The 27,577-nt window shown below is 43.2% G+C and overlaps 1 protein-coding gene across 2 annotated transcripts in view; it reads left to right on the top strand.

Annotated features, from left to right (window-relative positions):
• Window positions 1-27,577, top strand: part of LOC129820793 (collagen alpha-2(IV) chain-like) — a 130,900-nt gene that overhangs the window by 44,190 nt on the left and 59,133 nt on the right. The window lies entirely within an intron of this gene.

The following is a 27,577-nucleotide window of genomic DNA, read 5'->3' as shown; positions in this document are numbered from 1 at the left end:
GAGAGGAGGAGAGTGGGGAAGGAGAGAGGAAGAGAGTGGGGAAGGAGGGAGGTAGAGAGATTACACACCAGTTTGATCATAAGATAATGGGCCGGGGGGGGGGGGGGGGGGGGGGGCTGCACAATGAACCAACAAGTGGACAGGATCTGTAAGAGGAACCAATTAGTGAGCAGGGATATAGTCTTGGTGGCGGATCTTATCACTTACACAGCAAATTGTGTAACATTTCTAGTGTTGTTTCAGGAGTTAAATGTCCCTCTGTAAGAGAGAAATTAACAGTCAGTGGTGTAAAAGAACCACCAGTATCGGTGTTAATAATCAGAATTATTGTTTTACACTGTAAAGAGTAAAACATTCCCATTAAAACCACACGCATCATTGTCATATTTCCCAGCATGCACTACTGCCGGTAGATTTTTTCAAGATTGTTTTTAACTTCTTCTGGCTGCAAGCCCGAGGCCGCCCACAATATGACAACAGCCAGCTCAAGTGCAGGGCGCGAAATTCAAAATATATATTTTTTAAATATTTAACTTTCACACATTAACAAGTCCAATACAGCAAATGAAAGGTACACATCTTGTGAATCCAGCCAACATGTCTGATTTTTAAAATGTTTTACAGCGAAAACAGCACGTATATTTATGTTAGCTCACCACCAAATACAAAAAAGGACAGACATTTTTCACAGCACAGGTAGCATGCACAAAGCCAACCTAACTAACCAAGAACCAACCAAACTAACCAACAAACAACTTCATCAGATGACAGTCTTATAACATGTTATACAATAAATCTATGTTTTGTTCGAAAAATGTGCATATTTCAGGTATAAATCATAGTTTACATTGCAGCTACAATCAGAAATTGCACCGAAAGCAGCCATAATAATTACAGACACCAACGTCAAATACCTAATTACTCATCATAAAACATTTCTGAAAAATACATAGTGTACAGCAAATGAAAGATAGGCATCTTGTGATTCCAGCCAATATTTCCGATTTATTAAGTGTTTTACAGCGAAAACACAATATAGCGTTATATTAGCTTACCACAATAGCCAGAAAGACAAGCCATTTCCCAGCAGTAAAAGTTAGCGATCGTAACAAACCAGTAAAAGATATATAATTTTTGACTAACCTTGATATTCTTCATCAGATGACAGTCCTATAACATCAGGTTATACATACACTTATGTTTTGTTTGAAAATGTGCATATTTGGAGCTGAAATCAGTGGTTACACATTGTGCTAACTTAGCTACTTTTTCCCACAAAGTCCGGATATTTTTCTGACACTTTTTCTGACACACATATTCTGACCAAATAGCTATTCATAAACATAACAAAAAAATACATGTTGTATAGGAAATGATAGATCCATTAGTTCTTAATGAAATCGCCGTGTTAGAATTAAAAAAAAATAACTTCATTATGACATCCAGCTGCGGTATAGCTAGAGTACCCAAACGTTGGGCGCCGACGACTAGTTCACATGTACGACAGATATATGAAATAGCATCATAAAATGTTTCTTACTTTTGCTGATCTTCCATCAGAATGTTGGACAAGGGGTCCTTTGTCAAGAACAATCGTTGTTTGGATTTAGAACGTCCATTTTCCCTCTCGATTTAGCAAGCACACTAGCCAAGTGGCACGAATCTCTCCATCGTCAACAAAGTCAGAGAACGGAACACGGCAAAACTCCCGAAAAAATTTCAATAATCTGATTAACCTGTCTAGGATCAGCGTGGCGCTAGCGGCACACCCCCCCCCCCCCCCCCCCCCCCCCCCCCACTGAAAAACCAGTGCCGCGAAATTAAAAAAAAAATTTTTTTTTAAATATTTAACTTTCACACATTAAAGTCCAATACAGCTAATGAAAGACACAGATCTTGTGAATCCAGTCAACATTTCCGATTTTTAAAATGTTTTACAGGGAAGACACAATATGTAAAGATGTACATCTATTACCTAAAAACACATTAGCATAATCCACCATCTTTTATTTGTCCACCAACACCAGTAGCCATCACCAATTCGGCTAAACTAAGATATTTATAGCCCCTAACCAACAAAAAAACTCATTAGATGACAGTCTGATAACATATTTATGGTATGGGATAGGTTTTGTTAGAAAAAAGTGCATATTTCAGGTATATGGCATAGTTTACAATTGCACCCACCGTCACAAATGGACTAGAATAATTACAATGAGCAACGTGTTTACCTAACTACTAATCATCAAACATTTCGTAAAAATACACAGCATACACGAATCGAAAGACACAGATCCTGTGAATACAGACAATATTTCAGATTTTCTAAGTGTCTTACAGCGAAAACACAATAAATCGTTATATTAGCTTAGCACATAGCAATTAGCAGCCCAGCATTGATTCTAGCCAAAGTGAGCGATAAAAGTCAACATCGCCAAAAGATATTAATTTTTTTCACTAACCTTCTCAGAATTCTTCCGATGACACTCCTGTAACATCACATTACAACATGCATATACAGTTTGATCGAAAATGTTTATATTTAGCCACCAAAATCATGGTTAGACAATGTGAAATGTAGACAAGCTGGTAAAGAAAAAGTCCTTGCGCCACTTAGACAGTGATCTACTCTTATACATAAATACTCATAAACGTGACTAAAAAATATAGGGTGGACAGGGATTGATAGACAATTTAATTCTTAATACAATTGCGTTATTACATTTTTTAATTTATCCTTACTTTTCAATACAGTTTGCGCCAAGCGAAGCTACGTCAAAAAACATGGTGTCCTAAGCCACTAAAATGTTTCGACAGAAACACGATTTATCATAATAAAAATGTCCTACCTTGAGCTGTTCTTCCATCAGTATCTTGGGCAAAGGATCCTTTCTTGGGAGAAATCGTCTTTTGGTGGAAAGCTGTCCTCTTGCCATGTGGAAATGTCAACTGCGTTCGGGATGAACTGAAAAGCGTGCCCAACTTTTCACATCGTTGCAAAAATAAATGTCCCAAAATCGCACTAAACGGATATAAATTGCTATAAAACGCTTTAAATTAACTACCTTATGATGTTTTTAACTCCTATAACGAGTGAAAAGATGACCGGAGAAATATAACAGGCTAAACTAACGCTTGGAACAGGTGCGCGCCGGTGTCCTCTAGGCTCATGACGCAGCTCCCAAAGAATGACTAGCTTCAGGGTTTTTTCATTTGTAGGGCCTGTGAACGCGCAATCGACCCCGTTGGAATCGTCATCACGTAAAGGCATCCAGGGGAAGACGTAAGAAGTGTCCGTATAGTCATAGCAACGACAGTGCCCTTATAACTGACTTCAGAAGAGTGGCCAACATTTCTCAAATCTGACTCCATGTCAGGGAAATTGCTGTAGAATGGGCTCTGTTCCACTTAGAGACAAAATTTCAACTCCTATAGAAACTATAGACTGTTTTCTATCCAATAATAATAATAATATGCATATTGTACGATCAAGGATTTTGTGGGAAGCCGTTTAAAAAATTAGCCAAATTAGCATAAATAGTCTAAACAGCGCCCCCATCCCCAACAGGTTAAACTATATTGAAAAAACATACTTTACGATGATATGGTCACATGTATCAAATAAAATCAAAGCCGGAGATAGTAGTCGCCTATAACGGCAGCTAAACAGAAGGCAAATCCAGGTACCCCCTCGCGCTCTCCAGAAAACAGGAAATGGGGGACACGACATACAAAGAGCTTGTATTCCACTTCAGACCAAGATAAACGCTCAATTTCTTCTCTCACCGCCTCTTGACATCCAGGGGAAGGTCTATGAAGTGCATGTATACTAATACGTATCATGCCCATTTATAGGCAGGAAGTAGAACAGAGCCTCGATTTCAGACTTTACACTTCCTGGTCAGGAAGTTTGTTCCAAATGAGTTCTGTTTGACTCACAGATATAATTCAAACGGTTTTAGAAACTAGAGAGTGTTTTCTATCCAATAGTAATAATAATATGCATATTGTACAAGCAAGAATTGAGTACGAAGCCGTTTGAAATGGGCACCTTTTATCTGGCTACTCAATACTGCCCCTGCAGCCCAAACAGGTTTTAATATCTGTGTACATTGATTGTTTCATTAATCTTATGTTACACAAAGATAAATAATAAATAAATATTTTCTAAACGAATCCAATCAGTTAGTTAGATGTATTGCACCCATTACTGAAATAGTTGTTCCAATTTAAATGGTTTAGGTAGGTTTTTTAAATTAAGTTAACTAACACTAGCAGCTCTTCTGAATGTAGGTTGCGCGTGAAAAAAAACTCCAACTGTTGGATATCCTAACTAAGTCTGGAATTACACATCACTTTGCAAGCCGGCATAATGGGATTTGCAGGCCTGATGTCGCCTGTAGGAAATAATTCAACAACCCTGTCTCTGTCACTAACAAATACAGTCATGGGTGTTAACTGTACAATTTACTCAAAATGAAAAGACACCCTGGGAAATATGCAGATTAGGCTTTAGACCATATAGTGTGAAAACAACACCCAAAATGATTTACTGTAACACTAAAGGTGTTCATTTCTTACACTGAGAAAGTGTAACAGCGTCACCACTAAGCAAAGTGAGTCCAGTTTACTCTAAATGAAGTGTAATATATTACACTGTAGGTGTTGCAAACACCACAATCAAGTTCCTAAGAACACTTTGATAGTTAAATGGGGAACACTGCAACATAGAACAATGTTTAACACTTTCAAAGTGTTATTTTAACACCAGTACAGTAGGACTCATACTGTATGTTCACTGAAAATAGTGTACATTTCACACTTTTAGAGTTAAATAGGGAACTCTGAACTCTGACAACTCTGCAGTCCAATCTTTAACACTTTCAAAGGTGTTATTTTAACTAATTAGCTCTCAGTCTCATGTCAGAATTAGACGTTCATCCATGTTTCTCAAACATCAAATTTAACATTGTTTATGATTACATTTAGGCATTAACTCTGAAATCTTACGGTTAGGCATTAACGGTTAACGTTTGGGATAGGCTTAAAACAAAATATAAAAATAAACTTTTTATCACTGGATTTGAACATGCAACCTTTGGGGAACCAAAAGCAGATGTTTACGCCTATCCGCCATCCCCGTCCACAACACTGAAGCAAACCAAAGCCTACTCGAAGGTAACAGCGCTCACCATTGCCCCTAGTGTCCGGTTTCCACGTCATCTCCCAACTTCCTCAGACATGGATGGACGTCGAATACTGACTTGTAAAACGGGTGAGCTAGCTGATTTTAACACCAGTACAGAAGGACTCATATGTTCACTGAAAATAGTGTACATTCTACACTTTCAAGTTGAAATGTACACCATTGATTTTGCTGTGTAGAAGTGTCTGATTACTGAGAGAGTGACAGGTGGGGGACACTGTGTCAAACCAACAATATGAGAATAGTTGTATTCTAATAGAGCCCTTGTTACAGTGCAAGCTCAAACTCAGAAAAAGTGGGCAGTTTGATTCTTTCTGCTCATCTTCAAAGTATTCTCATAGGAACTGTTAACGCCCCAGTTCAAACTGTACAGTCGTAGCCAAAAGTTTTGAGAATGACACAAATATTAATTTTCACAAAGTTTGCTGCTTCAGTGTCTTTAGATATTTTTGTCAGATGTTACTATGGAATACTGAAGTATAATTACAAGCCTTTCATAAGTGTCAAAGGCTTTTATTTACAATTACATGAAGTTGATGCAAAGAGTCAATATTTGCAGTGTTGACCCTTCTTTTTCAAGACTTCTGCAATCTGCCCTGGCATGCTGTCAATTAACTTCTGGGCCACATCCTGACTGATGGCAGCCCATTCTTGCATAATCAATGCTTGGAGTTTGTCAGAATTGAGCCCACTCCCTTGGCTGAGAAGCAACCCCACACATGAATGGTCTCAGGATGCTTTACTGTTGGCATGACACAGGACTGATGGTAGCGTTCACCTTGTCATATCCGGGACAAGCTTTTTTACGGATGCCCCAAACAATCGGAAAGGGGATTCATCAGAGAAAATGACTTTACCCCAGTCCTCAGCAGTCCAATCTCTGTACCTTTTGCAGAATATCAGTCTGTCCCTGTTGTTTTTCCTGGAGAGAAGTGGCTTCTTTGCTGCCCTTCTTGACACCAGGCCATCCTCCAAAGTCTTCGCCTCACTGTGCGTGCAGATGCATTCACACCGGCCTCCTGCCATGCCTCTGCAAGCTCTGTACTGGTGGTGCCCCAATCAACTTTAGGAGACGGTCCTGGCGCTTGCTGGACTTTCTTGGGCGCCCTGAAGCCTTCTTCACAACAATTGAACCGCTCTCCTTGAAGTTCTTGATAATCGATAAATGGTTGATTTAGGTGCAATCTTACTGGCAGCAATATCCTTGCCTGTGAAACCCTTTTTGTGCAAAGCAATGATGACGGCACGTGTTTCCTTGCAGGTAACCATGGTTGACAGAGGAAGAACAATGATTCCAAGCACCACCCTCCTTTTGAAGCTTCCAGTCTGTTATTCGAATTCAATCAGCATGACAGAGTGATCTCCAGTCTTGTCCTCGTCAACACTCACACCTGTGTTAACGAGAGAATCACTGACATGATGTCAGCTGGTCCTTTTGTGGCAGGGCTGAAATGCAGTGGAAATGTTTTTGGGGGATTCAGTTCATTTGCATGGCAAAGAGGGACTTTGCAATGATTTGCAATTCATCTGATCACTCTTCATAACATTCTGGAGTATATGCAAATTGCCATCATACAAACTGAGGCAGCAGACTTTGTGAAAATTAATATTTGTGTCATTCTCAAAACTTTTGGCCACGACTGTATGTGACGTTCTAACCACAAGGACAAAGTTCTTCAGTTCTTAACCTGTTTGGGGTGCAAGCCCGAAATCGGAATGAAAATAACAACAGCTGCAGGGCGCGAAATTCAAAATCTATTTTTTTAAAATATTTAACTTTTACACATTAACAAGTCCAATACAGCATTTGAAAGATAAACATCTTGTCAATCCAGCCAACATGTCCGATTTTTTAAATGTTTTACAGAGAAAACACCACATATATTTATGTTAGCTCACCACCAAATACAAAAGTGGACAGACACGTATGGATATGATTATGAAGTATGAATTATGATTCAAGTAGCATGCACAAGCCAACCGAAATAAACTAAAACCAACCTAAAGAGCCCAGAAAAAACTACCTCAGATGACAGTCATATAACATGTTACACAATAAATCTATGTTTTGTTCATAAAAAGTGCATATTTTAGCTATAAATCAGTTTTACATTGATGCTACCAAAAATGCTAACACATAGCTAGAGTCTGAATCCAGACGGGAGTAGCCAGAGAAAATACATACACCAACGTCGGCTACTAATTACACCTCATAAAACATTTCAGAAAAACATATGGTGGATAGCTAATGAAAGACAGATATCGTGTGAATAAAGCCAACATTTCCGATTTTTGAAGTGTTTTACAGCGAAAACACAATATATCGTTATATTAGCTAACAACATAAGCTAGCATAAGTCAGCACTAGCATTGGTCAAGCGCTAGCCTAGCACAGTTAGCCCAGTTAGCACAGCACAGCTCAACAGATATATGAAAAAGCATCCCAAATTGGGTCTTATCTTTGTTGATATTCCATCAGAATGTTGTAACGGGGTCCAATGTCCAGTAGAGTCTTTAGTTGGGTTCCAGAACGAATTATTTCCCTCTTTGGTTAGCAAGCACAATAGCATTGCGGCGCTACTCAGCGTTTCTTCAAAAAATTCTTCCGTCGTATCACATCTAAAGTCCAGAATAAATTGCAATAATATAATTAAAGTATATTGAAAAAACATACTTTAGGATGATTTTGTGACATGTATCAAATAATATCGTAGTCAGAGATCATATTCACCGTTATCTACCTTGTTCCAGAAGCCGAGACCAAATTCTGCTTCGCGCCCGGAATTTTTTTTAACTGCGCAGGTCTCACAAGAAGGTGTGTTATTCAGTCCATGGACGAGATATTCGACTCCTTTCAATTCTCACTTCCGCATTACAGCCTGACGAAGGCGTGTGACGTGTTTCTATGGTCCCAAGTCAAAGGGCCTTTTATAGAGAAGGTCTTAAAGAGACACATCGCATTTTGGAAATCTCAATTCGGCTGGGAAAATGGCTGTAAAAATATTTCTGTTCGACTTAGAGAAACAATTCAAACCTTTTTAGAAACTATAGACTGTTATCTATCCAACAGTAGTAAATATATGCATATTGGAAAATAAAAAGTTTCTTAGGAGGCCGTTTGAAAATGTGCACACATTTTCCAGTTTTTTCAATATTCAGCTTGCAGCCCAAACAGGTTAATGCACACAGCCAAAGACTTTGTCAGTAAGTTCTTAAAAATAAAAGAATGTGGCTTGAGGGAATTGTACTCTAACCCGGCTGTGTTGGGACTTGGGAATTTACCTGGTCGACAATACAGTGTGTGGAACATCTGACCTCTACAGTCACCATGGTTACAGGAAACCCCATAAGGAGTGGTGGAGTTGAAAGAGACAGGAAGAACATTCAACAGCTTTAAGGATGCGAAGGCTTTGTGAGTCAGAGTCAGACCATCAACGCTATCTCCTCCCTCCCACCCTCTCTGTGTCTCTCACTCTCTCTCTCGCTTTGTCTCTCACGCTCCTTCTCTGTCTGTGTCTCTCTCTCTTTCTCTCTCCCTCAATTCAATTCAAGGGGCTTTATCTCTCTCTCTCTCACTCTATCTCGTCTGGATAGAGAGGGGTAAGAGTCTTGATTTCTCCCTCGTTGGCACCTTGGCATGTTGTTCCCGTGACATTTGTTCCAGCAAACAAAATGCAAAGAAAGAAAAAATTGTTGAGTCTCTTCCACTCCTCACTCTCACTCCCTCACATTCACACTCCCTATTCTCACTCCCTATTCTCATCCCCATTCTCACTCCCTCACATTCACACTCTCCATTCTAACTCCCCATTCTCATCCCCATTCTCACTCCCTCACATTCTCACTCTCCATTCTCACTCCCTCAAATTCTCACTCCACATTCACACTCCCTATTCTCACTCCCTCACATTCTCACTCCCCATTGTCACTCCCTCATATTCTCACTCCCCATTCTCAGTCCCTCACATTCACACTCCCCATTCTCAGTCCCTCACATTCACACTCCCCATTCTCACTCCCTCACATTCTCACCCCCCATTGTCACTCCCTCATATTCACACTCCCTATTCTCACTCCCTCACATTCACACATCCACTGGGCCTAGTTGTAAAATCATTTATTTCAGTTTGACATCATAAACACTGTGCTATCCAAAAAGGCAAAAGGCTGTTTTCACTTTAGACATTTTTTTACAATCCATGTTTATTTCAAAAAGTAGTTGTGTCTATAGTCTATTGTCTTGCTCCTTCCACTTTATTTCTAGCACATTTTTGTAGTAAATTATCCATACCCTGAGAGTCATTTGCATCAGTTGAGTCAAATCAACATCTTCTCCTCGTCAGGTTGATGGATTTGTCCATGAATCAAACTGAAGAGAAGACGTTCCTCACAGATGTCTGTCCCCTCTCCCTCCCTCTCTCCCTCTCCCTCTCCATCTCCCTCTCTCTCTCCCTATCTCTCCGTCTCTCTCTCTCTCTTTCTCTTTCCAGCTATCTCTCTCCCTCTCTCTCTCCCTCTCTCCCTATCCCTCTCTCTCTCTCTCACACACACTCTGTCTCTCTCTCCCTATCTCCCTCTCTCTTTCTCTCTCTCTCTCTCTCTCTCCCTATCCCTCTATCTATCTTCCTTCATCTCTTTCTTGGGAAGAGTGGACTCATCACGTTTTCCTGTTGATCATTCACAGGCCCCTGGATTGGCAAAGGTTGAACTACAGCTATTTAGAATGGATGACAGTTGTTTGCGGTTGAACTGGCGACTGCACAAATATCAACCACTCCCGGGGGTCGATCACGGCCATACAATGTTCAATTTTTACGGCTTCTCGACACAATATGGATGTGGCAATACAGATGTAGAAGGGAATCGACGACACAGTCACTCTCCCATATTCAACAGCCTGGCATCTGTGTTAGAATATGTCTCTTAACTCATCATGAATACACTGAGGAACAACCCGAAACTCCTGGAACTCTAGGGTCCTTCAGCTTGTTGACATTCTCCCACAGAACTCATTACTGTAGGAAAAAGAAAAATAGAGAGAGAGAGAGAAACAGAGGGAGGGAGGAGTGACAGAGTGCAGAGAGAGGAGTTGATTGTGTGAGAGAAAGTTATGTTCCAGAGATGGTAATTTCATGGGTGTTTAGTATTGGCCAGAGAAGTGATATGGTATGGTTGTCCTCTATCCCTGCCACCACCCACTCCCCCTGGCAGACTGTGGAGGGTTTTATTCACAGAGAGAGTTCAACAAAATATCACGCTCCTCTAGGCACTGATACACACTCATAGTTGCTTCATAGTCAAAGTTATTGTGGGTTGTAGCTCGTAACGCCAATCCAACAAAACTGGAAAATAAACAAAGTGCTTGTTTCCATTAGACTTTAAAGTGTTGACAAATGCATGTAAAGTGATTGACGAGCCCACAAAACAAAGGATGAAGTTGGTGATTGTAAGGTATGTATATTTTAGAGGTATTTTACAACTTTTAAAGGACAAATGAAACCAAGAGCTTCTAGGCCAGAGGCCCCAGTCTAGTTCAGTCTAGCACCAGTATGAACAGCCTGTTGTCCTAGTCAATGATTGGCCTGGCCCAACACAAGACAGCATGAGGACTTGGGACACAAGGCTTCCTCAGCAGAAAATATGTTCAGCAGATCAATGCTCTCTTTTGTACTGGGAGCCTTCATCCTCCTCCTGCGGGGAGGGGGCTGGAATATCACAGGGAGAAATTAGGGTCCCAAAAACAGTAGAACAGGACTGGAAATACCTCACTGTCTTCCAGGGAGAGAGAGAGAAAGAGAGAGAGGGGGTGAGGGAGTGAGAGAGACTGTTCCCCATCCCTTCATGGGAAAAGATGATGGCCGATGTGGAACAGGACATGACACGCGGCACAGGAAGCTGAGCACAATCACAAGCAACTGATATTTTTTTATATAGACAACGACTCTGCGTTGGTGGGAAGGAGGTTGTGTGTGTGTTTGTGTGTGTGTGTGCATCCGTGCGTGTCTATAAATGGCATGATTTCCTTGTTCCATGAAAACAAGGCCATGTATACATCCCAAAATCCGTGCCCTCATCCGTCATCAACTTCCCTGTCTCCATAGGGACAGGATAATGGAACTGTCCGGAATGCCATGGCCCTCTGAGGGAAGATCTGAGAGGCCACTTGTTCTATTTACAGTACGCCTGTATGGATGTGTGTGTGTGTATGTGTGCATGTGTGCATGTGTGTGCATGTGCAAGAGAGAGACGACCCTGGTGAACTCTCCATCAACTCTTTTAAGCTCTTTTTGTACTGTAGTGTAGACCTTTTGATTTAAATTTCAATCAGGGGAGAATGTCTGCATAGAACATTATCAAAACCGCTGATAGACCCTGTTTGATTACTGTTTGATTGCCACAGTGTATTGAGCCTCAGACAGTTAGCAGAACCCCTAACCAGAACCAGGGCAGGATCAGGAAGGATGGGATCTGGACTGATTTGCTGACAGATTGGACATCTTGTCTATTGACCTGTAGGAAGCATACCAGCCTAACAAGCATAATGTCAGTATCCAGCCTGGCTGCAAGCCTCTCAGCCAAACGGATAATCCTCAACCACATCCAAGTGTGTAAGCCCTGACCTTAACCCCATACCTCAGTGCTGACCTTAACCCCATACCTCAGCCCTGACCTTAACCCCATACCTCAGCCCTGACCTTAACCCCATACCTCAGCCCTGATCTTAACCCCATACCTCAGCCCTGACATTAACTCCATACCTCAGCCCTGACCTTAACCCCATACCTCAGCCCTGACCTTAACCCCATACCTCAGCCCTGACCTTAACCCCATACCTCAGCCCTCACCTTAACCCCATACCTCAGCCCTGACCTTAAGCCCATACCTCAGCCCTGACATTAACTCCATACCTCAGCCCTGACCTTAACCCCATCCCTCAGCCCTGACCTTAACCCCATACCTCAGCCCTGACCTTAACCCCATACCTCAGTGCTGACCTTAACCCCATCCCTCAGCCCTGACCTTAACCCCATACCTCAGTGCTGCCTGTCAGATATGAACTAGCCCCAGAGGAACAGTGATGGGAAAGAACAGGGTGTACTGATGCATGTGGGCGAGGGAACCGGAGGGGAGTGAGGGGAGGAGGTCTATGACTAAAGATTTTGGTTGGGAGGTTGCTGTTTTCTTCTCTCGTGGCTCTGATTCCTTCAGAGAATCAGAGTGGATCGTAGGCTCTTGTCTTGGCCCGCTGTAAAATATGTGGAAATGAAACGTTCTTCAGTAAAGAGAGGAGTTAGACAGACAGCGAGCAGCTGTGTGTGTTTGTGTGTGTGAGGGTGTGTGTCTGTCTGTCCAAAAGCTACACATGTCCTATTCATGTGTCTGCTTCCCAAAACCTCAACATGTTATCCCTGGCAACCGAGAGAGAAATATCACCACAAACTGTTGCTGAAGATCAAGAGCATTAATGATACAGAAGAGAGAGTGACCCAAACCTGTTAAAAACACTGGTCAGCCCTACACCTGAAGAAGTCCTAGAAGAAGCTAGAAGAAGCTTCAGACATACCCGTGTTTGTCTTGTCTCCTCTCCAGTCATGGTGCAGTTTTTCAGATCCTCTGTTGCCATCTTCTACAGAGAAGTGTGTGACGGAGAGTGTGCGCGTGTGCGTGTGTGTGTGTGCGTGGGTGTGCGTGTGTGTGTGTGAGTGTGCGCGTGCGTGCGTGCGTGCGTGTGTATTGAGACATTTTTCCACTAGATAAATGTTTATGGCACATGGACTGTAGATGACACAAGGTTATACTGTAGGACTTTTTGTTTGTATGTATGTGTGTAGTCTGGTTTCAGGACGTCAGTTAGATGGTTAGGGTGGGGTGGGGAAGGGGACCAGGGCCGACTCGAACCTTGTTAAAGAGAAGTGTCTCTTTCCAGACACACACTTCATAATTCAGGAAATGGACGTCACAAGATCTCGTCTTACAGTTCCCTCTGTAAGTATTGGTACGGTGAAGTCTAAATCATATTACATTTTCCCGGACACACACACACACCATCCCGCACACACACTGATCATAACTCAGAATTCAGAAAATGGACATCACAAGATCGTATTTCCCTCATGACATCTTTGTGGTCAAAAGAGACTCCTCTTCTGTTTTTTCTCGTTTATCACCTCCTGAAAGAAAGAGCTGTTTGACCCGTCCATCCTGCACCCAGCTGTGGCCCAGCTTTAAGGGCCTGGCTGTTGCATTTAAAGATGATGGCTGTGTTTTAGGGACAAGAGGTGCATTGTGTGTGACGGACAGAGGAGCATCTCTTTTAAGGAATAGGACACACACAAACATGCACGCACGCACACACACACACAAACACACACACAAAGAGAGAGAGAGACATTGAGTGAAGGTTGCAGACATGTATATTTATAGCCAAACAGGAGGCCAGATTAACATTCTAGAACAAACGAGAAAGAGTGTATTTTTATTCTACTGATTAATATCATTATAGTTTAGCAGAGGTCAGAGATAGAGGTCACTCAGGTCAAAGGACAGATGTCAGCAAGCCTCCACTGATAAAGAGGGTACAGTCATGCTGGGTAGCTACAGTATAAAGCCAACCAACAACAGTCCTCTCCATAATTTAGTGTTTATCACAGATTCTTAGTGAGTACAGTCTCTCAAGCTGTGGTGAGAAATAGTTAATGTTGAACTATGGCTGTAGTTAGTTTACTCATGCAGCATGCCTCCTACTGACTGTACACCTCGGTAAGCTCCTCCTTAAAAACGAATTATTTCACCACTATTAGTGGACCACTACGCGCTATGGGACTCCCGGTCACAGCCGGTTGTGACACAGCCTGGGATTGAACCCGGGTCTGTAGTGACCGCTGCGCCACTCGGGAGCCTTCAAGCTGAGATAATTTCATGAGGTAAACAGTACTAATGTTGGAAACAAACAAACATTCTTGTCATCCAAAGTTACATTTGCTTATTTTCTAAGCAATAAAATCCAATTGTATTGGTCACCTACACTAGGTGTTTAGCAGATGTTATTGCGAGTTTAGCGAAACACTTGTGTTTCTACTGTAGCTCCAAGAGTGCAGTAAAATCGAACAAGTAATATCTAACAATTTCACAACAATAGACACAATACACATCAATCTAAGTACAGGAATGGAATTAAGAATGGAATTAAGAATATATATATATATATGGACGAGCAATATCAGAGCAGCAAAGACTAAGATACAGTAGAATAGAATAGAATACAGTATATACAAATGAGATAAGTAATGCAAAATATGTCAACATTATTAAAGTGACTAGTGTTCCATTTATTAAAGTGGCCAGTGATTTCAAGTCTATGTATATAGGCAGCAGCCTCTAATGTGCTAGTGATGGCTATTTAACAGTCTGATGGCCTTGAGATAGAAGCTGGTTTTCAGTCTCTCGGTCCCAGCTTTGATTCATCACCCCGGGTGATGCATTGTGCAGACCACACCACCCTCTGGAGAGCCCTGCGGTTGCGGGCGGTGCAGTTGCCATACCAGGGAGTGATACAGCCCGACCGGATGTTCTCAATTGTGCATCTGTAAAAGTTTGTGAGGGTTTTAAATGCCAAGACAAATTTCTTCAGCCTTCTGAGGTTGAAGAGGCGCTATTGCGCCTTCTTCACCACACTGTCTGTGTGGGTGGACCATTTCAGTTTGTCAGTGATGTGTACGCCGAGGAACTTAAAACTTTCCACCTTCTCCACTACTGTTCCATCGATGTGGATAGGGGGGTGCTCCCTCTGCTGTTTCCTGAAGTCCACGATCATCTCCTATGTTTTGTTGATGTTGAGTGAGAGATTATTTTCCTGGCACCACACTCCCAGAACCCTCACCTCCTCCCTATAGGCTGTCTCGTCATTGTTGGTAATTAAGCCTACTACTGTTGTGTCGTCTGCAAACTTGATGATTGAGTTGGAGGCGTGAGCTGAGCACACACCCTTGTGGGGCCCCAGTGTTGAGGATCAGCGAAGTGGAGGTGTTGTTTCCTACCTTCACCACCTGGGGGCGGCCTGTCAGGAAGTCCTGGACCCAGTTGCACAGGGCGGGGTTCAGACCCAGGGCCTCAAGCTTGATGATGGGCTTATTGATGAGCTTTAGACTACCAATAACCATAAAAAAGAAATACTATCAAATATATTTCTCATTGTTTGGCTTAAGATGGAGTAGTTATTGTCCTGACCTGACGTTACCTGAGATGTCAACCTCTGAATCAACCAGTGGCAGTGTGTAAGGGGAGTGGAGGGCAAATTCTGAGGTTTAGGATTGTACGGTCATGGGGATGTGGTTTACTGTACTCTACGTTGCTTTGCGGGAATTTGAAACGCTTGTGAGAGTCACTGAATCTTGTTTTTATCAAATCCCCTCTTTTGTATATCGCCCTCTAGTGCTCCTATCCATTGGCATACCTCTCTGTTCTCCCCAGGCTAGTACTGTATATAATCTCATTGTTACTCTCCCATGGACTTGAATGACCTTTGTGTCCCAAAGCTGAACAGGAAGAGGGGGATACCCACCCTCTCTCTCTTTCTTTTCTCTCTCCCATGACATCATACCTCTCCTGTCAGTACGTATCCTTCTGTTTTTCTCCTCAGAATCCTTACACACACGCACGCACACACGCACGCACACACACACACACACACACACACACACACACACACACACACACACACACACACACACGCACACACACACACACACACACACTCAAACACACGTGACAAAGAGGGCCCAGAGGGAGAGGCCCTAGAAAGTAATGGCGAAAGGGAGATAGAGAGGGATGGACAGATCTACAGATGATTGACTAAATTCTTTGTGCAATGTGGTGATACTCATTCTCAGACAAACTCTGGACTCATTTTGTGTTTGTATATGTATATGTGGGTGTTCATATTTGTGTGTGTCTGTGTGTGTGTGTGTGTGTGTGTGTGTGTGTGTGTGTGTGTGTGTGTGTGTGTGTGTGTGTGTGTGTGTGTGTGTGTGTGTGTGTGTGTGTGTGTGTGTGTGTGTGTGTGTGTGTGTGTGTGTGTGAGTGTGTGTGTGTGCGCATGCGTGTGTGTGTACTGAAGCTCAAGGCTCGGGGGATCTCAGGCTGAGAACAGCAGGGCTTGGCCCTCTAGTATTCCAGGGGTCTTTGAGGGCCTGACACCTGTGTGATTGCCTCACGCTGCTGGAATGAGACGTCTGTGGTCTGAGGCCCAGACACATTTGTGTGGGAACAGGATCCAGCTGCAGTGTGTGTGTGTGTGTGTGTGTGTGTGTGTGTGTGTGTGTGTGTGTGTGTGTGTGTGTGTGTGTGTGTGTGTGTGTGTGTGTGTGTGTGTGTGTGTGTGTGTGTGTGTGTGTGTGTGTGTGTGTGTGTGTGTGTGTGTGTACAAGAATTTTGTTAGTCCCTGTGCGGTCAAATGCTATTTCTAAGGGGTTTAGGGTTAAGGTTGGAATTACATTAAGGGTTAGGGTTAGGAGCTGGGGTTAGTTTTAGGGTTAGGAGCTAGGTTTAGGTTTAGGGTTAGGGATAGGAGCTAGGGTGAGTTTTAGGGTTAGGGTTAGGAACTAGGGTTAGGGTTAGGGATAGGAGCTAGGGTTAGGTTTAAAGTTAGGTTTTTGGGTTAAGGTTAGGGTTAAGGTTAGGGTCAGGGTAAGGGTAAGAGTACGGGTTAGGTTTAGGGGTTAGGGAAAATAGTATTTTGAATGGGACTGAATTGTGTGTCCCCACAAGGTTAGCTGTACAATACTGTGTCTGTGTGTCATCACATCACAAACCCAAGGTCAGCTATCGTCACCCTGTGTGTGTGTGTGTGTGTGTGTGTCCTGTGTGTGTGTGTGTGTGTGTGTGTGTGTGTGTGTGTGTGTGTGTGTGTGTGTGTGTGTGTGTGTGTGTGTGTGTGTGTGTGTGTGTGTGTGTGTGTGTGTGTGTGTGTGTGTGTGTGTGTGTGTGTGTGTGTGTGTGTGTGTGTGTGTTTAAGGGACTACAATAGTGGCATGTAGTCCTTCAACGCCATTGTTACATTAATAAGCACCATTCTAGCTCACGTCCTTCCATACAGTCCCGTCTAGCTCCCAGGGCATCGTCTCTTTCTGTTTAGTCCTCATAAGACACAATTCATTTCCACACATAGTCACAATATGGCATTAACTTCATATGGCACCACTTAGAGTTACATGTATTAAATGACTAGGAGAGTCAAACAGTCTGAGAAGCCAGGTATGAGACACCATAAATAATGGAATAAAATATGTGGAAGACATTCTAAACTGAGGAATTCATAAGGAACTTTTCATACATCGTTTGAGACGATAATACCATCATAAAATGGGAATATTTGGTGGTATATTGAGCGGTAGCGACAAGGCAGGAATGCCCCCAACATTTAGAGTTGACTGACATGGACAACAGCCGATTGCATTATAGTCCACTGTCATTGAACAGTCTGTAACCTCCAACACATTAACGACATACAGTTTAACACCACTGAGGATACAATTACACCAAGGAAAAGGACTAGAGAGTGGTGCACCAGTCTAATAGAGCCCACTAACAAAACTCCATGACAAATTGATAAGATATGGAGTGCATTCATAATACATGAAATATTTTGATGACGCTATCATCCATGATGAACTGGAATACTGTGCCATTCATAATGATGAGAGATTGGCATGAACCACAAGGTTGGATTAACCATAATTTCCAGGTAATTGACATGGACAAAAGCCAATCCCACTCCAGCCAGAGATACCTCTATAATCCACCAGTCTGAAGAGCCTTTGTACCCTCCCCTGTTGCCAGATGGCCTGTTCGGAATGTCCGTATGGGTCAAATGTTCCGATTTTGGAAAACTCGTCCTTTTCCCACGCTGGGGTACAGCATCCTTTCTTTTCCCAGCTGTGACGGGAATTCCTAGACTATTGCACACCGAACGAACAAGCCAATCAGGGCTCCAACCAGCTCCAACAGGTCACCCTGATGGAGAACACATGGGGCTGCCATGATGATCCACTACAGTGATCACATTCCACAGCACACCCCAAAGACCCTCTCTACCTGGAGAACATTCTACTGCCTCATCCACACCACAGGAAGAACCTCTGCCATTTAACACACATGTAGTGTTCATATAAATACCAGAGGATTAGGAGGACATCTAGTCAACCCCTTGACCTGTGTTGTGTGTGTGTGTGTGTGTGTGTGTGTGTGTGTGTGTGTGTGTGTGTGTGTGTGTGCGTGCGTGCGTGCGTGCGTGCGTGCGTGCGTGCGTGCGTGCGTGCGTGTGTGAGTTGGTTCTTCTATCCTTGTGGGGAAAATTCTCTCTCGTGGACAAAGGTTATTTTAAGGTTAGGTTTAGGCTTAGGGTTACAATTAGGGTTAGGAGTTAGGGTTAGGGTTATGGGAAGGGTAAGGTTAAGGTTTTGGGTTAGGGTTAGGATTAGGGAAATAAATTGTATGTTTCTACAAGGATAGAAGAACAAAACGTGTGTGTGTGTGTGTGTGTGTGTGTGTGTGTGTGTGTGTGTGTGTGTGTGTGTGTGTGTGTGTGAGTGTGAGTGTGAGTGCGCCACGTCTGTAGAAATTAGCTCTGAGTCTAAACACATTAAGGCTAATGTAAACGGGGCCCACAGCAGCCTGTCAGACGGACGGCCCCTGTGTTAAACAAGGAGATGTGACTCCTTCACTCCTCCATGAGAAACAAAGAGAGTGACGACAAATGACACACATCTGTCTATTCATCTTCTATCCTCCTCTCCTCGTTTCATCCCCCTCGCTTTTTCCTAGAGGGAGAGACACGGGACAATGAGTCAGGGGAACTGTGTGTTTTAGCAGGAGGTGAGAGCAGGAGGAGTGGGTGTTGACATAGAAATGCTCTCACTGGTCCCCTTTCTCTCCCTGTCTGGATGCAGGGGTTTTCAAGTACTTTTCCAGACAATTTCATTTTCAGCAGCCAGACATACACTATCCATATAATAGTTTGTTCATATTGCATGTGATCCTTTTACAAGCGTTTTAATATAAACAGCTCCTGGGAGGTTTTCAGAACTTGGCCATGTAACCATGGGGACAGAGAGACGGACGGGAAGCTGATTGGCTGACCTCTCGCAAGCTGGATCAGTGAGATCTAATAGCACTCTCATATCTAAATATCATCTCCACAGACGTTTATTTATTCTGTTTGATTCCTCCTCAGGCCAGCCCGTTTGGGACCCCCCCCCCCCCCCCCCCCCCCCCACACTTTCATGCCCTCAAGGGGAAACAGAGACCCTTCGTCCCCCTGGGCACAGTGGAGAATTGCGTGGGACGTTGATTCTCAGGGTATGGGTCCAAGAGAAACATGGAGGCCAAGACAGGGTGCAGAACGGGCTGAACTCCCCCAGAACCCATCTGGCTCTGTGGGAGGCAGAGGGACAGAATACAGGGTCCTGGTTCTTATGTAATACAGCTTTCCTCCCTTTACTCCTACTTCCTTGATGTCATTCTTAAAAAGATCTGAACCCAGAGGGTTGGATCCGTGAAATCAGTGTAGGGCGGAAACCTTATAAAAACAGATCTGTTTGTGATGGGATAAGTATTCAGAGAGGCCGCAAGGGCTCAGGCAAGAGACAACGCCCAGTTTACAGACCTATTAGAGCCTTAGGGTGTCTACTGCACCATCAGTCACCCCATAGATCTTCCTCTCTACATGAAACACATGCTCCATTCTCAGCATAGTCAGGAACCAGTCAGGGGCAGAATTCAAGTGCCCACACTTGAATCTCCACATTGGAGGAGCAAGATATGATGTCATTGGGATTGATTGTTTTGACTTGGACCTAGGGGAGTTTAGAATATTTTAAGGTACATATTATGGACTTTTAATGTCCACATTTAAAGGGCCAAACTCTTCAGTGTGAGGCAATGGCAGTCAGCAATCTGTCTCATAGGACAGTGTGAGGACAAGACACACATGCTGTACAGTATCATTCCTTCCTCTCCACGTCTCAGCCGTCCTGTTTAGATTGCTGTGTGGCAGTGGGAGCAGCAAGGGACTTTTAGTAATATTGGAAATGATGACAGCATCCTGATCTACAACAAAAGTAAATAACATGTGGAATAAATAGCTCTGATTTTATTTATTTTTATTAACCTTTATTTAACTAGGCAAGTCAGTTAAGAACAACTTCTTTGGATGTATAGTACCGGTCAAAAGTTTGGACACACCGACTCATTCCAGGTTTTTTCTGTATTTTTTACTATTTTCTACATTGTAGGATAATAGTGAAGACATCAAAACTATAAAATAACACATATGGAATCATGTAGTAACCAAAAAAGTGTTAAACAATCCAAATATTATTTATATTTGAGATTATTGAAAATAGCCACCCTTTGCCTTGATGACAGCTTTGTACACTCTTGGCATTCTCTCAACCAGCTTCATGAGGTAGTCACCTGGAATGCATTTCAATTAACAGATGTGCCTTGTTAAAAGTTAATTTGTGGAATTTCTTTTCTTTTTAATGCATTAGAGCCAATCAGTTGTGTTGTGACAAGGTAAGGGTGATATACAGAAGATAGCCCTATTTGGTAAAATACCAAGTCGATATTATGGCAAGAACAGCTCAAATAAGCAAAAAGAAATGACTGTTCATCATTATTTTAAGACATGAAGGTTAGTCAATCAGGAAAATGTCAAGAACTTTTCAAGTTTCTTCAAGTGCAGTCGCAAAAACCATCAAGCACTATGATGAAACTGGCTCTCATGAGGACCGCCACAGGAAAGGAAGACCCAGAGTTAGCTCTGCTGCAGAGGATAAGTTCATTAGAGTTACCAGCCTCAGATTGCTGCCCAAATAAATGCTTCACAGAGTTCAAGTAACAGACATCTCAACATCAACTGTTTAGAGGAGACTAAGTGGATCAGGCCTTCATTGTCAAATTGCTGCAAAGAAACCACTACTAAAGGACACCAATAATAAGAAGAGACTTGCTTGGGCCAAGAAACATGAGCAATGGACATTAGACTGGTGGAAATCTGTCCTTTGGTTTGATGAGTCCAAATTTGCGATTTTTGGTTCCAACTGCCGTATCTTTGTGAGACGCAGAGTAGGTGAATGGATGCTCTTCGCATGTTTGGTTCCCACTGTGAAGCATGGAGGAGGAGTTGTGATGGTGTGGGGGTGCTTTGCTGGTGTCACTGTCAGTGATTTATTTAGAATTCAAGGCACACTTAACCAGCATGGCTACCACAGCATTCTGCAGCAATACGCCATCCCATCTGGTTTGCACTTAGTGGGACTATAATTTCTTTTCAACAGGACAATGACCCAACACACCTCCAGGCTGTGTAAGGGCTATTTGACCAAGAAGGAGAGTGATGGAGTGCTGCATCAGATGACCTAGACTCCACAATCACCCGACCTCAATCCGATTGAGATGGTTTGGGATGAGATAGACCGCAGAGTGAAGGAAAAGCAGCCAACAAGTGCTCAACATGTGTGGGAACTACTTCAAGACTGCTGGAAAAGCATTCCTCATGAAGCTGGTTGAGAGAATGCCAAGAGTGTGCAAAGCTGTCATCAAGGTGGCTACTTTGACATTTTTTAAATATAAGATATATTTTGAATTGTTTAACGCTTCTTTGGTGACTACATGATTCAAAATGTGTTATTTCGTAGTTTTGATGTCTTCACTATTATTCTACAATGTAGAAAATAGTAGAAATAAAGAAAAAGCCTTGAATGAGTATGTGTCCAAACTTTTGACTGGTACTATATGAGAGAGATGGAGGGAGGTATGTTTGTATGCGCGTGTGTACATGTGTGTGCATGCATGCATGCGTGTGTGTGTGTATAAGCCACAGGAGGTTGGTGGCACCTCAGTGGTGGAGGACAGGCCCGTGGTAAATGCTGGACCGGAATCAGTGGAGTGGTATCAAACACATGGTTTCCACATGGTTTCCATGTGTTTGATGCCATTCTATTAGCACCGTTCCAGCCATTATTATGAGCCGTCCTCCCCTCAGCAGCCGCCGCTGGTATAAGCCTATGCTTTTCCCAAGGCCTGGGGATATTTTATAGCATGTATCAGACTACATATACCATAGCTCCTTAGGGAGAGAGGCTAAACCAACGGACCAACAGAGTTAATATATAGTCCTGGGGGCTGTGGGTCAGAACAGAATGGAATCTAAAGCCCTCTCAGACATTAAACTACTTACGTAAACCCTGTTTTAACACAAATTAACCTTCAGGTCACATTCATTCATTCTACATTCCTTTACTCTGTGAAAACCTATACTGTCTATTGTAGATCATTGGTCGTCACATCCACATTAACATATCGGTATATAGTATACCCGCTACGTATGTCCGTGGTTGTACATATCTTCGTAGATATCTTCATATAAAGATATTCACAGGCTCATGCCTGCATAGACTCTTCCTATGTGTATTACCTTCATCAATGACCCTTTCCCTTTAAGCCTGTCATCTCTGACCCTCAACCAAAGCCCCTTCCCTACATTAGGCATCAAAGCCAAGGGGTTATTCTGTTGTTCCCCACCCTCAGACATAGACAGAAAGACAGACAGACAGACACAAAGATAGACAGACATTCTGTTGTTCCCTGCCCTCGGACAGACAGACAGACAGACAGACATGCTGTTGTTCCCTGCCCTCGGACAGACAGACACACAGACAATTACAATGAATGAACTACAGGACAAAATACAAACCCTCCAACCCAAAAAGGCCTGTGGGGTTGATGGTATCCTAAATGAAATAATAAATATATACAGACCACAAATTCCAATTGGCTATATTTAAACTCTTTAACATCATCCTCAGCTCTGGGATCTTCCCCAATATTTTGAATAACTACCGTGGGATATGCGTCAACAGCAACCTTGGGAAAATCCTCTGCATTATAATAAATCAGAGGACTCGTACATTTCCTCAGTGAAAACAATGTACTGAGCAAATGTCAAATTGGCTTTTTACCAAATTACTGTACGACAGACCACATATTTACCCTGCACACCCTAATTGACAAACAAACCAAAACAAAGGCAAAGTCTTCTCATGCTCTGTTGATTTAAAAAAAGCTTTAGACTCAATTTGGCATGAGGGTCCGCTATACAAATTGATGGGAGGTGGCGTTGAGGGAAAAACATACAACATTATAAAATCCATGTACAGAAACAACAAGTGTGCGGTTAAAATTGGCAAGAAACACACACATTTCTTTCCACAGGGCCGGGGGGTGAGACAGGGATGCAGCTTAAGCCCCACCCTCTTCAACATATACAGCGCTAGAAAAAAGTAAGAGACCACTGCAAAATGATCAGTTTCTCTGGTTTTACTATTTATAGGTATGTGTTTGAGTAAAATTAACATTTTAGTTTTTTCTATAAACTACTGACAACATTTCTCCCAAACTCCAAATCACAATATTGTCAGTTAGAGCACTTATTTGCAGAAAATGACAACTGGTCAAAATAAAATAAAAGTTGTTGTCAGACCTCGAATAATGCCAAGAAAATAAGTTCATATTCATTTTTAAACAACACAATACTAATGTTTTAACTTAGGAAGAGTTCAGAAATCAATATTTGGTAGAAAACCCCTGATTTTCAATCACAGCTTTCATGCGTCTTGGCACTCCACCAGTCTTTCACATTGATGTTTGGTGACTTTATGCCACTCCTGCGCAAAAATTCAAGCAGCTCGGCTTTGTTTGATGGCTTGTGACCATCCGTCTTCCTCTTGATCACATTCCAGAGGTTTTCAACGGGGTTCAGGTCTGGAGGTTAGATTGGCCATGACAGGGTCTTGATCTGGTGGTCCTCCATCCACACCTTGATTGACCTGGCTGTGTGGCATGGAGCATTGTCCTGCTGGAAAAACCAATCCTCAGAGTTGGGGAACATTGTCAGACAGAAGGAAGAAGGATTTCTTCCAGGACAAACTTGTACGTGGCTTGATTCATGCGTCCTTCACAAAGACAAATATACCTGATTCCAGCCTTGCTGAAGCACCCCCAGATCATCACCGATCCTCCACCAAATGTCACAGTGGGTGCGAGACACTGTGGCTTGTAGGCCTCTCCAGGTCTCGCACCCACTGTGAAATTTGGTGGAGGATCGGTGATGATCTGGGGGTTGCCCTAGAGCAAACAAAAACATATACGTACCTCGGCCTAAACATCAGCGCCACAGGTAACTTCCACAAAGCTGTGAATGATCTGAGTGACAAGGCAAGAAGGGCCTTCTATGCCATCAAAAGGAACATAATATTCGACATACCAATTAGGATCTGGCTAAAAATACTTGAATCAGTTATAGAACCCATTGCCCTTTATGGTTGTGAGGTCTGGGGTCCGCTCACCAACCAAAAAATCACAAAATGGGACAAACACCAAATTGAGACTCTGCATGCAGAATTCTGCAAAAATATCCTCCCGTGTACAATGTAAAACACCAAATAATGTTTGGGTGTTTGTGTGTGTGTGTGTGTGTGTGTATTTGTGTGTGTGTGTTTCTCACACCTGTGCCTCTGGTTCTCATTACTGAGTGGTATAGTGGACTTTCTCACATTAGAGCAGCTTAGACCAGGCCTTTGAATAGTTAGGGGGTTAGTTTCTAACAGGGATCTGATCCCTCCTGATCTTGACTCTCACACAGCACAGCAAGATTCCTGACAGAATGTTGCGATCCCGATGACGCTGTCCTTAATTCCCCCAACACACTCCCACAGATGTCTGTTGAGTCACTTCACCTATGACTGCCAGTGATAGTAGGGGTTAGCTGAAGCATTTGGAGAGGAGCGACATGATATTGAATGGAATAATGTGTAGCTACTGTATGCAGCAACGGTAGCAGCAGGTTAACAGTACTTATAGGCTTTTATTGAGGCTCTGCTTCAAGCAGACAGAACAGCTGCTAAGAGTGAGAGACATGAGAGAGGGGAGAAGAGGCTGTTAAAAGTTCAGTGCTGTTAAAAGTTCTGTCAGTAACACATCGCACACACCTTTACAAACCCCTTAGCCTCATTCTCACTCCTCACCTCTGACAGTGTGTGTTTAGTGCCATTCTGATGAAGTGAGATGCAATCTGATACTTGGAGACAGAAAACAGACCGTGGAATCCAGACTTGGAAGGAAAGGTGTTTTACTGAACTTTAACAATCTCTCTCTCTCTCTCTCTCTCTCTTTCTCTTTCTCTCCTTCTCTCTCTATTCCTTTTTCTTCCTCTTTTTCGTTCTCTTTGCATCTCTTTCTCTCAGTCTCTCCCTCGCCTGTTTATTTCTTTCTTCTCTCTCTCTGTAAGTCTGTCTGTCACTCTCCCTGTCTGTGTATCTGGTAATGAGATACTCCTATCGCCACAGCAACCCTGGGCCTGTGTTTCTGGGTAGGGCTACAGAGAGACTAAAGACTTCGGTGTGTGTGTTTAGGGGGGGTCTGTTTTGGGACCATAGCATGTGTCACTGCAGTGGGCTTACAGAGTTACACACTAATCACAGCCAGGCCTGGTTTTCCCTCTATTACTTTACATTACTTCTCTCTCTAAACATGGACCAGAAGGGAAGCCTGACAGACTTATGGAATCACAGGAAGTGTTGGGGGCTTGGAAACTGTTCTAGAATGTACCATTTTGTTTTAGAATATCAGTGTTCTCACCGTTCTAGAACGTCTGAGTTTCCTAGAATATCTGTCGTTCAGAGTGTTTACGTTGCACTGCATTTCTAGAATGTGTGTCATGTATGTGCTGTTCTGGGCTGTGTAAGTAGAGAATGAATTGTGTTGTGGAATGTGGAGTGCCGTTGACCCTCGGGTGTGGTCCTTGGCTTCCTGTGTTGTTGTGGTGACTGCTGGCGTTTCCTGCATGGAGAACAGCACAGCGGATTGGGGCCGTGTTTTTGACTCAGCAAGAATATTAGACGCTGAGAAATGCTGAATCATGCCTACCATGCTGGTTTGGAAATGTCAGTGATGAAGTAGGCTTTCACATTAGCCTCTTGCTTCATGCTTAATACTAGATTCATTGGTGGTGGGTCTGTTTCCCTCTCTCTCTTTCATCTCTCTCAGACACACATACAGCATGAACACACACACACACACCAGTGCTTTTGCCCCCTATGACATGGTGAGATAACTGGGAATGTGTAACATTGTTCATTTGGAACCTTTACATCCACCCATCACGAACCCAAGGTCAGCTAATGTCACCCTGTGTGTGTGTGGTGTGTGTGTGTGTGTGTGTGTGTGTGTGTGTGTGTGTGTGTGTGTGTGTGTGTGTGGTATAGAGAGAGAGAAAGAACCATCTGGACTGCATTTTAAACACAAGAGAAAGGTTCTAGAGTGAGCAGTCCAACCTGCTCGGAGCTTTGGGCTGGTTCTGTCATGTTTTGTCATTGATTATCATGTCTTGTCCCTGTGCTTCCCTTCTATTCGTTTCCCTCTGCTGGTCTTATTTGGTTCTTTCCCTCTTTCTATCCCTCTCTCTCCCCCTCCCTCTCTCCCTCTCTCGCTCTCACTCTCTTTCGTTCCGTCCCTGCTCCCAGCTGTTCCTCATTCTCCTAACTACCTCATTTACTCTTTCACACCTGTCCCCTATTTTGCCCTCTGATTAGAGTCCCTATTTCTCCCTCTGTTTTCCGCTTCTGTCCTTGTCGGATCCTTGTTTGATGTTTGCTGTTCTGTGTCCTTGTTCCGCCCTGTCGTGTTTTTGCCTCCTTCAGATGCTGCGTGTGAGCAGGTGTCACCTAAGATATATCCAGGAGTATCGTTTTTGTTTAAGACTGGAATAAAGACTCAGTTTATGTTAAGTCGCTTTTGGGTCCTCATTCACCAGCATAACAGAAGGATCCGACCAATAATGGACCCAGCGACTACGGATTCTCGCAACACTGCCATCGAGATCCAGGGAGCAATGCTCGGCAGACACGAGCAGGAATTGTCTGCTGCTCGTCATGCCGTTGAGACCCTGGCCGCTCAGGTCTCCAACCTCTCAGGACAGTTTCAGAGTCTTCATCTCGTGTCACCTGCTACTTCCTGGTCTTCCGAGTCTCCGGAACCTAGGGTTAATAACCCACCATGTTACTCTGGGCAACCCACTGAGTGCCGCTCCTTTCTCACCCAGTGTGAGATTGTGTTTTCTCTCCAGCCCAACACATACTCAAGAGAGAGAGCTCGGATCGCCTACGTCATATCACTCCTTACTGGTCGGGCTCGGGAGTGGGGCACAGCTATCTGGGAGGCAAGGGCTGAGTGTACTAACGATTTTCAGAACTTTAAAGAGGAGATGATACGGGTTTTTGATCGTTCAGTTTTTGGGAAGGAGGCTTCCAGGGC

This window comes from Salvelinus fontinalis, chromosome 23 (assembly GCF_029448725.1).
Source record: "Salvelinus fontinalis isolate EN_2023a chromosome 23, ASM2944872v1, whole genome shotgun sequence".
NCBI classification, from domain to species: Eukaryota; Metazoa; Chordata; class Actinopteri; order Salmoniformes; family Salmonidae; genus Salvelinus; species Salvelinus fontinalis.
Note: the sequence above shows the minus strand (reverse complement) of the source record. Positions and strands in the feature narration are given on the sequence as shown.